General features: G+C 58.9%; 1 long non-coding RNA gene across 1 annotated transcript; it reads right to left on the bottom strand.

Moving 5' to 3' along the window:
• Nucleotides 1-149: 149 nt before the first annotated feature.
• Nucleotides 150-10,199, bottom strand: LOC141941170 (uncharacterized). The gene is made up of 4 exons (XR_012628238.1): nucleotides 10,134-10,199; nucleotides 4,501-4,666; nucleotides 1,890-1,992; nucleotides 150-890 (listed from the first exon to the last, which is right to left on the bottom strand). It is a non-coding gene; the product is annotated as an uncharacterized LOC141941170 (long non-coding RNA).
• Nucleotides 10,200-11,507: the final 1,308 nt, after the last annotated feature.

Raw genomic sequence — 11,507 nt, 5'->3', positions numbered from 1 at the left:
AATATTATAGCTCTAAAGGGAGATATACATTATAATATGGCTCTAAATTGAGAGTGAACTCATTCCGTCTGCTAGGTCCATCGCTTGTCCCCAGTGCTGCACCCTAATCTGGACAAAAAAACCTCTCTGCTGGCAATCACCACTTACAGGTATAAAAAATATATATTATATATATTATACATATATATATCAGAGGTTACAGAGAGAACTGAAGACAGCTTTTTGGACTGTGCATTCATGGTGATGCTGCTTGGGATGGCAGGCGATGTGCAGACCCCTCTGAAATTGAGCAGTTTCCCTGTATCCAGAGGATAGAAGTACTGCATGTATCCAGTATCTCAAGGGCAGGCGTGGACTACTAAGCTGGTTTTTTTTCAGGCTGCCTGTCTCCAGGCTCCTATCTCTCCAGAATAGATATCTGCTCTGCTGTGATAAAAGCCTGTTTTGCTTAAGTGCCAGCTGCAGCAGGACTCGGGGTACTTTGTCCCCCAGCGAAAGGGGAGCGCACCTGAATTCAACCTCATATCTGGGTGGTTAAGCAGTCTGCAGAAATCTTTTTTTATGTTGTTTGGTGTTTCAGGGTGCTTCCGCCGGGAGCACGGGGCCCGCCTCGCTCTCTCCGTTCACCTACGCCATGCGGCCACAGGCAGCGAGTGGCACCAGGAAGTCCCTGCAGCAGCTTTGACTGTGAAACTGTTTGTTCCATCAATAAACAGCCTCAGAAAATTCTCTGCAGACAGTGATCAGTTTAGGTTAGAAATTAAAATCAGAAGCTAAAACACCCCCGAATGCTCTGGCAGATTCCCATCCTCACGATTTCTCAGCAAGTTGGTCTCTAACACGCATCTCTCTGCAGAATCCAAGCACCAAACTTGTGTTTTAAGACAGACCTGCAAAACGTCACCACATAAGCAAAAAGTCCCCAAAGCCCAAGAAAAAGGCAACGGGGACAGGGGTGAGACAGCCACTGGTGCTTTCTGAGACGCAATGCTGACGCTGTGGAGTGTCACCCTCAGGAAGCAACTTCTTTGCTGTCCTGCTCGGTAGCAGCCTCTGCTGCTGGATCTCTCCCTCTGCACTGGTGGTAGATATTTGCTGCAGTTATGGGTTTCTGGGGTCAGATAGTAAGGTGCACTGACAAAATGAAGTGAACAGCTGACAGTGTTGTCAGATAATTAGACAGGAGTCTGTTGTCTTAAATATAAGATTTATATCAGATCAAATTAAATTTAAAAGCTCCCATCTCCAATTAAGCTCCTGTTGTGTCTCCCAGGCAATGATGGATCCAAGTTCTGGGCCTGCCTTTCTTCAGCCACTTTCCCTAAGCCTTTTTGATCTGGAAGGTCTTCTGGGTGAGCTCCTCTCCAATCCCTCTCCCTCTCCTTTCTCTCCTTCTCCTTTCCCTCCTTCCACCCCAGCATAAAGGGAAAAACATGAACCAAGATCACTCCAAAATAGGCTGGGGGGAAAAAAAAGCGAAATAGAAGAGCAAGGTCGCCTACTTTGGGATGTCTCATGTCACCTCCTCTCTGGCTTTGAGATGTGCCACGCTGCCACCTACAGAGCCCTACAACCCCTGTGGCAGTCCCCGGGACCTCAGTGCCGTGACACCTTGGGCCCTGTGTTTCCCCTCGAGATGTCCACGCTCGCTGCTCAGCAGCATTGAGCTAAAATTTGAACATCACTACAATTTTATTTTTCTATATAAGCTCTAACTTTAGCACAGGCTAAAAGCTGCGGGAACTGATCCCTCAGGGACTCCCGAACAGAGGGTCCAGACTGGCAGTGCCCAGCTGAACCACCACTGTAGTTTGAGAAGCCAGGGCAAGGCTCTCAGCATCATTAAGAGCTCCAGACCTCATCAGGAGGAGAAACACCACAAAATTTACCTTTGAATGGATATTCTGGGAAGTCTCCGCTTCAGGACAGGGTGGATGTAGCTGCTGCCTCACCCCAGGCTTTCAGCAGTGAAGTGTGTAGCACTTACCATCCCTAAAGTACAGGATTAAATGTTCTCTAATTCACAGCTCTGGTCCTGTCTGCACAGCCGCTCCCCACCCCCCACCCCACCCCCCCCCCCCCCAGCACTGGAATCAACATCTTTCAATAGAGAAGTCTCTCAGTGGAGACAGGGGGTTTGAAATCCATTAGCGCTAAACAGCATCGCAGCCACTGGTGACCACAGGCAGACAGGAAGCCAGCGGAGAGACCCCAGGGGAGGTGAGGACAAAGGCAGCTGCCAGCTCCTAAGTACAGCACGGGCTGCTGGCTGTTTCTCTGCACAGACCTGTGCACCCACCCACCACCGCCTTGCAGGCCGGGGCCTAACGATGCCTTCCTTCGGGCAAGCACGAGACCCAGAGCGAGCAAGACACCGTGGAGTAAGGAAGGCTAAGGCTGGGAGAGCATTCATTTAAATCCAGCCCTGGCTGCTGCAGGATAGCAGAGATTTCACCCATGGGTCTCGTCTCAGGAGAGGCACTTCAGCCCCCTGGGGAGCACATCCATCCTCAAGAGCGATGCACAGTCCTTGGGCTGCGTGATGCCAACTTCAGTGTGAGCTCTCAGGGGGACGACACCTCCTCTGTGAGGGAAGGTGACAAATCGCACAGCCAGTGACAACTCACTCATTGCCCCGCAAACACCAGCCCTTGCTGAAGGGCCAAGCTGCCTTGCTTCATCTTGACGGGATGTGTTGTCTTTGTGGAGCCCTCTGCTCCCAAGTGACTCTCATGTTATCGTCTTTGCCTTTGCGAGTATAATAACAAGCCTCCAAGAAGAAGCAAACAGCTACAGAAACGGTTTCTGATCCAAACTGGAAACAACTGGTGCTTTGCCCTGCACTGGTACTGGGCCCACCACTCTACGACACCAGTACGACACACAGAGCTAGATGTTTCCCCCTGTGTAATTTGGGCAAGGAGAAAAGGCAGCCTCAAGTAGAGCCCAGGGGCTTGTTGCTCTTCTACCCTCTTCGTCCCCAAAGCAGCAGCGTGGTGCCAAAAATACGCTGCTGCTGTTGGCAGATTGTTGTGCTTCCCAGAGCAAAGGGAGAAGGCAGAGCCCTGCTTTCCCGGAGGAAGGCAGCCAGCAGAGCCTCTCCCTTACATAAGGCCGGGAGTCCCATGGCCATGCTCGCCAGGACATGCCGATGGGCCTCAAGCTGCCCAGCCCTTTGAGTTTTCTTTCTGAAACCTCAAATGTGCACTGCAGGCACTACGACGCCGTCACCTGGCGCCCAATTTGTATGTTCTGCTCAAAGCTAGTTTGTAACAGGCAGAACAAACAGGCGAAGCGCTCTCCCTTCAGAGACGCTTGCTGCCAAACCTTTCACAAAAGCTGCTTTTTTTTTCCCCCTCTTGTTGCAATTCCCTGCTTCAACTGAAGCGACCAAATCCAAAAGGGAAAAGCAAACAAACAGCTGGTTTGGAAAGCAAGAGCAAAAAGGGAGATTTATTCCAGGCTGTGGGTAATGCATCATATGAGCTGAAGGAATATTTTCCATGCCTCTTGGGCAATATTTGAGTTTTAGGGCCTGAGGATCTAGGCAGCATTTGCAGGCAATTAGCGTTTCCAGGATCCTTTACACTTGGCACCCACACCCACCAAACGTTTTCCTTGGAAATTTGCAAGCATTTTGCAACTATACATTAATTAACCGGCCAGCTCTCCTCCCCTACAATGAGATTTCCCTTTCCCTCTGATGTGCCTGTGCTAGGGGCAGGGGAAACTGAGGCACAGCGAGGCCGTCAGCCTGCAGCAGAGCTGAGGTTAGGGGGCAGCATGCCATCCAGCTCCCCTTTCCATCGCAAAACCACCTTTCCCTTTGCAAGCATGACCCACGGCAACAGTGTTTCCCTTTATTGGGCAGTGCCCACCCCGTCCTGGGAGAAGGCACGGGCAGCTCAGCTCGGAGAGCCTCTGCGCCGGCCCTCAGCACCGCGGAGCAGAGAAACAGAGAGCCAGTGTGTTTAGAAGGCAGAGCAGGCAGGCAGGAGTGGGGTGGCAAGCAGATTAGCAGCCGTATCCGATTCTCTGCACGTGTGACAAGGCAGCGGAGGACAGCCGGGTTAGGAAAGGGGGAGAAGGGGCATTTTAATCAGTCACATGGAGGGAAACACAGAAGATGCTGGACCTTTGTCAGGTGCCAGCAGGTTATTAACCTGTTAGGTCATGGAGGGAAAAAAACTACTACAGGCTCCTGGGAATACAGTTATAATGAGACTGCAATGATCCTGGATGCTTTGATAGTCAACAAAGCATCTCAGCCTGTTGCTGAGATCAGTGAATGGCTCAGGGACCATTTTAGTTTTGGGGTTCCCTTGCTGGCCCTGGTTGACCCCGGAGCAGGGTCCTGGCTGCAGAGTTGCTGACAGACCCTTTTTGGGGTGGGAGTTCTCTGGTCATTGCTTGCGGGGCTCCCAATGGTGGCCTCCTGGGACCTCGGTGCCCTGCCCTGCGTTTTGGGATGAGACGTGGCAGGGTGGAGGTGGTGCTCACCTGATGGTCTGAGCCTGGTTGGGATGAGGTGGGGAAGGAGTGGGCTGCGATCCCTTCCTGAGCTCTGCCTGTGGCACGGAGATCCAGCCAGGCACGTCACCGCTCTCAGGGAGCCACGCAGATCTCCAGCGCACCACTGTCCCTCTGCTTCCTCGCACAACTCGACCTGCCAGGATAAAGTCAGGCAGCTGCCTGTGATTTCTTCACCCGTGGGCTGAGGGCAGCAGCAGCTCACTGCCAGCAGAGGAGCAGCCCTGGGTGAAAACCTGCAAGGAAAGGCAGGGGAGAGGGAGGCACTTGCTGCCAATTGACCTCCTCCCCACACACACCAAGATTCAGTGGGGTGACATTGATACCACCAAAGCACTCACAGATCCAGTGAGCTAATGGCCCGGAGACACAGCAGGGAAGGGCCTCGTCCTGAGCGCCTCCAGCCCAATGGGGGGGCCATGGGTATTTTCCAGATGGGCAAGCAGGAACAAACCCCATTGTCCGCTGGGTGGGTGCAGCTCAGCAAGGGGCCCGGGGTGCCTCCAGGGCTCCCAGGGGCTGGCATGGGCAGTGGGGTCCAGTCAAGCTCCAGCCCTTCTCTCACCACCGGAGGGGAGGGCCTGGTGCTCCTGGGGGCAGCAGCATCTTTGGGATGTGGGGCATCTCCCAACTGACAGGCTGGGGGGGACACAAACCCCTTCTGCCAAGCCACTGCTGAGGGTCTCCTGTCCCTGAGACCTCCTGAGTGTGATCCTTTCTGCAGCAACCCCACCCTCCTCCATCCCCATCCCTCTGCCTCCCTCTCCACAGCCTGAACATCTTCCCTCTCTCTGGGCACCGCTGCTGCCCTCTCCTCAGCTCCAGCCACCCATTTGCTTACTCTTACAAACATTTACTGCCTAATGACACCAATTAGCCATGGGATTGCTGGGTGGCTAGTTACTGAGTGACAGCCACGCAGCCACCGGCCAAGGGTGAAATGTTACCCTCACAGCAGGCAGTTTCTACCTGCCAGGGGCCAACCTGAGACCTGGGTAAACTCAAGACACACAGTGCAGGCTCCCACTTGTCCAGGAGGAGCCAGGGTTAACCCCTGGCAGAGCAGCAGGCAAGAACACCCTGTGGCATTCAGAAATGGCAGCCCTGGGGCATGTGCCACTCCAAGCACACAGTGTCACCCGGTCATGGTCTCACATCGGGTGTCCTTGGCGGAAGATGGAGTTGGCATGGGCAGAGGGAGCCACACTATAGTCAAGGTCATCCGGCCCATTGAAGCAGTGCCGGGGGCACATCCCGCTCCTTGGCTGGCAGCACCAGCCTCCCGCGACAGAGCAGAACCATTGAGGAAGGAGCCGGCTGGCACCCAGCCACCCTTGTAAAACACCACGGGGGAGCTGCAGGCAGCTGGGAACGAGGGAATCTGGCAGGAGGAAGCGGGGTGGCAGCCACTGTGTGGTCCCTCTCCCCACCACTGCAAAGCCCATCCACTCCCTAGCAGGACCAGGTGCCCAGCAGCTCCCTGGGTCTCCAAGCATCACCTAAAAGTCAGAAGAAGACTTTCTGGAGGGTGGCTGAATCCCAGCCCCAAGGGATAGCCTGAAGCCATGGCTCCCCAGCCACCTTCCTGAGGCACCTTTGTGGCAGCGGGCAGAGCCGTGCTCCAGCTCTTGGGGAGCGCAGCCGTGGCCAGAAGCTGCCCACCCTGCCTGCTCCCCAGACAGGCTCTGCAGCCACCAGCACCACGGGGACCATGGCACATGGCCACCTGCAGAGATGAAGGCTCCAAACACAGCCCCAGGAGCTCTCATGTTGTGCTGGCCCTGGTCTGTGCCGGGCCCAACAGTTGCTGGCTGGTGTGGAGGAGGAATTCAGCTCTATGCAAACGTCTGGCACGGCTGACTAAATCCTGTTTGGAGACTAAGCCCGTCCTGTCATGCTTTCCCCCTTGGGCGAATCGGCAGCGGAGCTGTGGCTGAATGCTCCCAAACATCCCCCAGGGAGGTCTCCAGGAGGGCCGTTTCCCACAGCTTCCAACAGTACCAGCCGTTCATCATTTCCCCTCCTTGCCCGTCATGCTTCCGCTGGCTCCCAAGCTGAAACATGGCCCCAGGCCACCCGGCGGAGTGCAACCATGATCATCAAAAGAAGGACAGGCCGAACCCATGACTAGCGGCTTGACCATCGGGTATCGCCCAAGAGACTGCCCGCCCTCCCTCAGCCCCTCTGCAAGGCTGGGCATCCACCCGCGGGCAGAGGATGCGCTAACACAGCCTGAGCAGAAGGAAATCCTCGGGCGGGGGGGAATGGGTCCTGCGCCCCTCACGCATGGGGTTGGGGGACACCACCGAGAGCCTGCAGTGCCAGAGGAGAGGCGCCCGCTCCTCGCCCCTGCCCGCTCTTGCTGCAGAGCTGCCTAACGCCCAGAGGGGCTGTGCTGGGGGCTGTGCTGGGGGCCGTGCTGGGATCCCCCCTCCAGCCCTCCGGCGCAGCGGCAGAGCACCCACAAACTCATCGCCGGCAGGCGCGGGGCGGTGCTGCCCCCTGCTGGCAGAGCCCGGCAGCGCCCCCGTGGCGGCGGGAGCGGGGCGCGGCGGCCCCCGGGGGGGCGGGCGGCGGCTGTGGGACCCTCCCGTGACCGCGGAGCACGGGGAGCCCACGGGGAAGGGCTTAGCCGGCCTATAGGCTTAAGGGACTCCGCGGCATGCGGGAGGGAGGCTGGGAAAGCAGAGCGGGGGAGTGGGGGGGGCGCAAGGCATGCTCCTGAAAGTGGGGAGCGGATGGCTGGTGGGAGAGGGTCTGGCCTTTCTGAGCCGGGAAGCACCCCAAGTCGCCCCTCGGATGGGGGGCTAGGGAAGGGCGGGCAAGGGCCTGAGCGCTGGGACCCCAGGCCCACCGTGAGGATGAGGAGGCAGTGGGCTGGAGCAGGGAGATGGGGGCATCACCAGCACTGGGAGCTGTGTGCCCAAAGTGGGACCAGGCACCCCAAAATGTGGGCAGCGATTTGGAGGGCTTGTTGCCTGTGCTGTGCTAACCCACGGCTGTGCTGCAGAGCCGGGGGCTGGAGATGAGTGAGAGCCAGGAAATCTGGGGGGTAAGCAGGGAAGTCCGAGGGCAGAAGCTCTAGCTCTTGGTTTGAAGGAAGTGTAAAGGAGGAGGGCAGCTTTTGCCTGTAGGTAACATACCATGCAGAAGGGTGGGGGTCGTGTTAGGAAGCAGATTTCAGGGTCCTGCTGTCACCCAGGATGGATGACATGAGGACACAACACAGTGACACTCACCCTGAGCACAATATCTGTCCTGTGGGGCTGTGCTTGCAGCTCAACTGCAGGCCACAGAGAAAGGAGTCCTGCCTGGTCCTCTGAGCGTCCCGAGTCTCACAGGGGTGGGATGGGGTGGGATAGGATGGGGAAAAGCATGAGGTGCACCTCCTCGGAGTAGCTCTCTTCTCAGAAGGCAGCTGGCCTGCTTCTCCCCGCAACCCTGGGCTATAAGGTACCCAGGAGCATCCTTGTGCCACTGCCAAGTGCCTCAGGGACAAGGGGGACTCCTGGGGCTCCTGGCACTGCCTTCACAGGGGCTCATGGCCTGAGGCTGACTCGACACATCCATCCTCAGGTGACTGGGACTCACAGACAGTATCCGGGGAAACAGCCTGCTCTGCTACCACTGCGACCCAGACCCAGTAAATCTCCTTTCTGGCAAGCCAGAAGGGAAAATTCAGCCCTGACAACAGCAGTAGCTGGCTTCCCCCAAAGACCCCCCCCTTCTGAGGCAGACATCACTTACTCCCGGTGTTCTCCACTCTCCTCACAGGACCTGCCATCTCCAGCAGGTGCAGGTAGGTGGAAAAGCCTCACCCTGGCTTTCGCTAGTGCTGTGTCCAGGGATGGCAGAGCCTGGAGGCTTCACAGCAGGGCTGAGCTGCTGCACGGTGCCCGCAGTGCTGCTGCTGTGCTGCTGCTGGCCCTACTTTTTAGCTGCAGTTATGGAGGTGCTGGGATCCCTGCAAAAAGTCAGGCAGATTGCTTCTTGACAAGCAAAAGAACTCCACGAAAGCCTGACCTCCCAGCAAGCCCTGGAGCAGCTTGTTGCTACCTGCAGCTCAGGTCAGGGCTGCCTGCTCTGATGCAGGACAGGCTGCTCCGCTGCTGCTGCCCGCATCCCCTGTTCCGTTGCTCCCAGTGCCACCCAGCTCGCCTTTGGGGCCACTCCGGCTACTCCTGGCAGGGAGCGGGGGCTCCGTATATATCTGTGCACGAGACAGCCGGCACAGCTCAAGCAGGCCAGCAGCAGCACATGGCCGTGCTCCTCCACCATGTCCTCCATCATCTTTCCTGCATGGGACTGTGGAACCATGACAGATGAGTTTCACTATCTCCTAGCCCCCAGCCATGCCAGCTTCCCTTGCTCCCTACCTTTCCCATCCATCGCAGCCCCTACAGCGCCTGCTCCCTTCCCAAGGCAGCATTGGGGCACGGGAGGGATAGGGACAGCAAACAGAGGCAGTGACCCTCTTTTGTCACCTCTCACATGAGACTTTTACCAGGGCAGCAGAGTAGTGCCCTGACCTTGAGAGGCACCAGGGATGCAGGGCACGGGCCATGCCATGAACCCTACGCTGCCTGTATCTTCGTCTTTCTGTCCCCTGAGGGTCAGGCTCCTACAGACCAGCCTCGGGCTAAGGCTTGAACCCCGGGGACAGCCGGGACCTGTGCACTGGGCCAAATCACGCCGAGGGCAGCTGGGGACAAAGTGGCTGGGGAGGAAGGAGCTTCATGGGGAATGGTGCAAGGGCAGAGGGCGGGCTCCCAGCTCCCAGTAGTCAGCCTACAAATAGAAAGGGTCATGAGAGAGTGCTCGGCTACGGGGACAAAGGGCCTGCGAGAGGTGGATGGGGCTGCAGAAGAAGCCCTGGCAGGGAGGCGAGGGGTGGCACAGCCCCTGGGCCTCCAGGAACAGGGAGGGCTCCCTGGTGGGTTCCCCTGAAGTGCAGGCACCCCTGGGGCCACACAGGAACATATGGGACTGGAAGGGCAGAGAGGTAGCCAGTCCTCAGGGAGGGCTGGGACTGATACAAGAAGGTAGCAGGGCCCAGTAAGAGGTGGCTGTGCCAGTCCTGGGGTGACATCGTGGGCAGGCTAGCCAACCACCATACCCAGCTGGCTGGTGCTGGGAGTTGGGGGACAGGCATTTTGTGCGCCATGGCACTGTCCTGGTGCCAGCCATATCTCCATGGATAGGTCCCCTGCCCAGCCCTGTGCGGGGTGCCAAAGAGGGAGGGGAAGGCAGCAGCACCCAGTACAGGCAGGAAGGAGTGCAGGGTTGAGCATGTTGGGGTGAAAGCACCTGTCGGATGGCCTGCCACCCCCCTCAGCACCCCAACCCTGGCTGCCCTACGCTGCTGTGGGACGTGTGCCAGGGCTTCCCCGGAGTGCTGCCAGCACCGCTGCCAGGGACCCTGCTCTGCCCCAGCACCCACTCACTCCCGTGGCAGCAGGCACCGGCCCTTAACCCCATGGCCTGTTTACAACCTGCGGCGGCAGTCCCCAGCTCTCCAGCCGGCGTGTCCCTGCCCGTGGGACGCAGCACAGGGAGCTCCTGCCTGGCCCGGGGTGGCCGGGGGCACAGCCACGCTTGCTTACATGTTTTTTTCCGGAGCTGGCAGGCTCCTTCCCACGGTGCTGCTGGCTGACAAGGCAGGATCCCACACCGTTCAGGCAGAGCGCTGCCAGCAATGCCTGCCCAGGGCTCGCCAGGTCCTAGTGCGCTGCCTGCCACGTCAAGGACACAGCGCAGATGGGTGCAGGACAGCCCTCAGCCCCAGTCCAGGGCCGGCCCCAGTGCTGCGGGACTGCAACCCTGTGCTCCCACCCCTGCTTAACCCTGCCTTGCACCCCGCTCCACTCCAGGCCCCCCAGCTGCAGCACCCGCAGCTGCCAGCGGGATGCTGCTGGGATCACCCCGCTGCCACAGCCCCAACACCCCCGTGCTCTGGCTTTTCCCAGTGACACCCTTCCTCCTGGAGCAGATGGCTGGCCCACCTGCCCCTGCACCCTCCTGGGAACACTGCCCCGGGGGTCTCTGCCCTGGGAGGGGGTTATTGCTGTGCCGCAAGTTTGCCTAGGCAAGGAGGTCAGGGTGCCAGCAGCTCCCCGCTTTCATTCCCCTCCTGCAGCGGGGCCAGGCTCCACACGCCCCCCCCTTGCAGCCACCTCACCGGAAAGTCCCAGGTCCCAGTTGGGGTCCCGAACCTCTGTCCCCCGGGGCTCTAGGAGCTCAGCACAGGCCCCTGGCTGCAGGGTGACCTCGCAGCAGCACTGCCATGCAGCCAAAATGGGGGACAACTCCTTGGCTCAGCAGAGGGGGGCTTGGAGCCAGACGCCCTCCCTGGTACCCAGGGGAACAAGAGACAGCAGGGACAGCGCTCGCTCTGCTCACCCCCCTGCCTGCACCCTGCCCTTACCTCGAGGGCTCAGCAATCCTGGTGCCAGGCGATGCTGCCTGCAGCCTCCTCGCTGCCTGATGCCAAGTGGGGTCAAGGCTTCCTGCAGCGGCGGGACTGGGGTGTGGAGGCTCTGCTGCCTGGCGGGCTCTGCAGCCGGAGCGGGTTTCAGAGCCCGACGCTGGCTGGGGCCGGCTGAGCACGGCTCCCGCTGGCTCAGCAGGTGGAGGCTGCATGCACAGGCGGATTAGCAGGGGGGGAAGTGGCTTCTGCCATAGGAACTGCAAGCGGGATTCGTCAGTGGGTTGCAGCGGGGCGAGCACCAGCGCAGGGAAGGGGAGAGGGGAGGCTGCGATCGGGCAGCTGCCCCGGGGGGGGGGCAATTCAGCCCATGCAAGGGGGACAGCCCTGCGCACTGAGAGTGGTGCTGCAAGTGCCAGCATCGTCCCTGGAACAGGGGCACCTCTCCAGTGACAGATGTCACCCCACACTGCTGTGCTGGACTCGGGCCATGGTGGGACGCCTGCTGAGCCCCCACCCCACCGTGGGTCGGCATTGGTCCCCTCGGGCTGGC

This window comes from Strix uralensis, chromosome 3 (genome assembly GCF_047716275.1).
Source record: "Strix uralensis isolate ZFMK-TIS-50842 chromosome 3, bStrUra1, whole genome shotgun sequence".
NCBI classification, from domain to species: domain Eukaryota; kingdom Metazoa; phylum Chordata; class Aves; order Strigiformes; family Strigidae; genus Strix; species Strix uralensis.
Note: the sequence above shows the minus strand (reverse complement) of the source record. Positions and strands in the feature narration are given on the sequence as shown.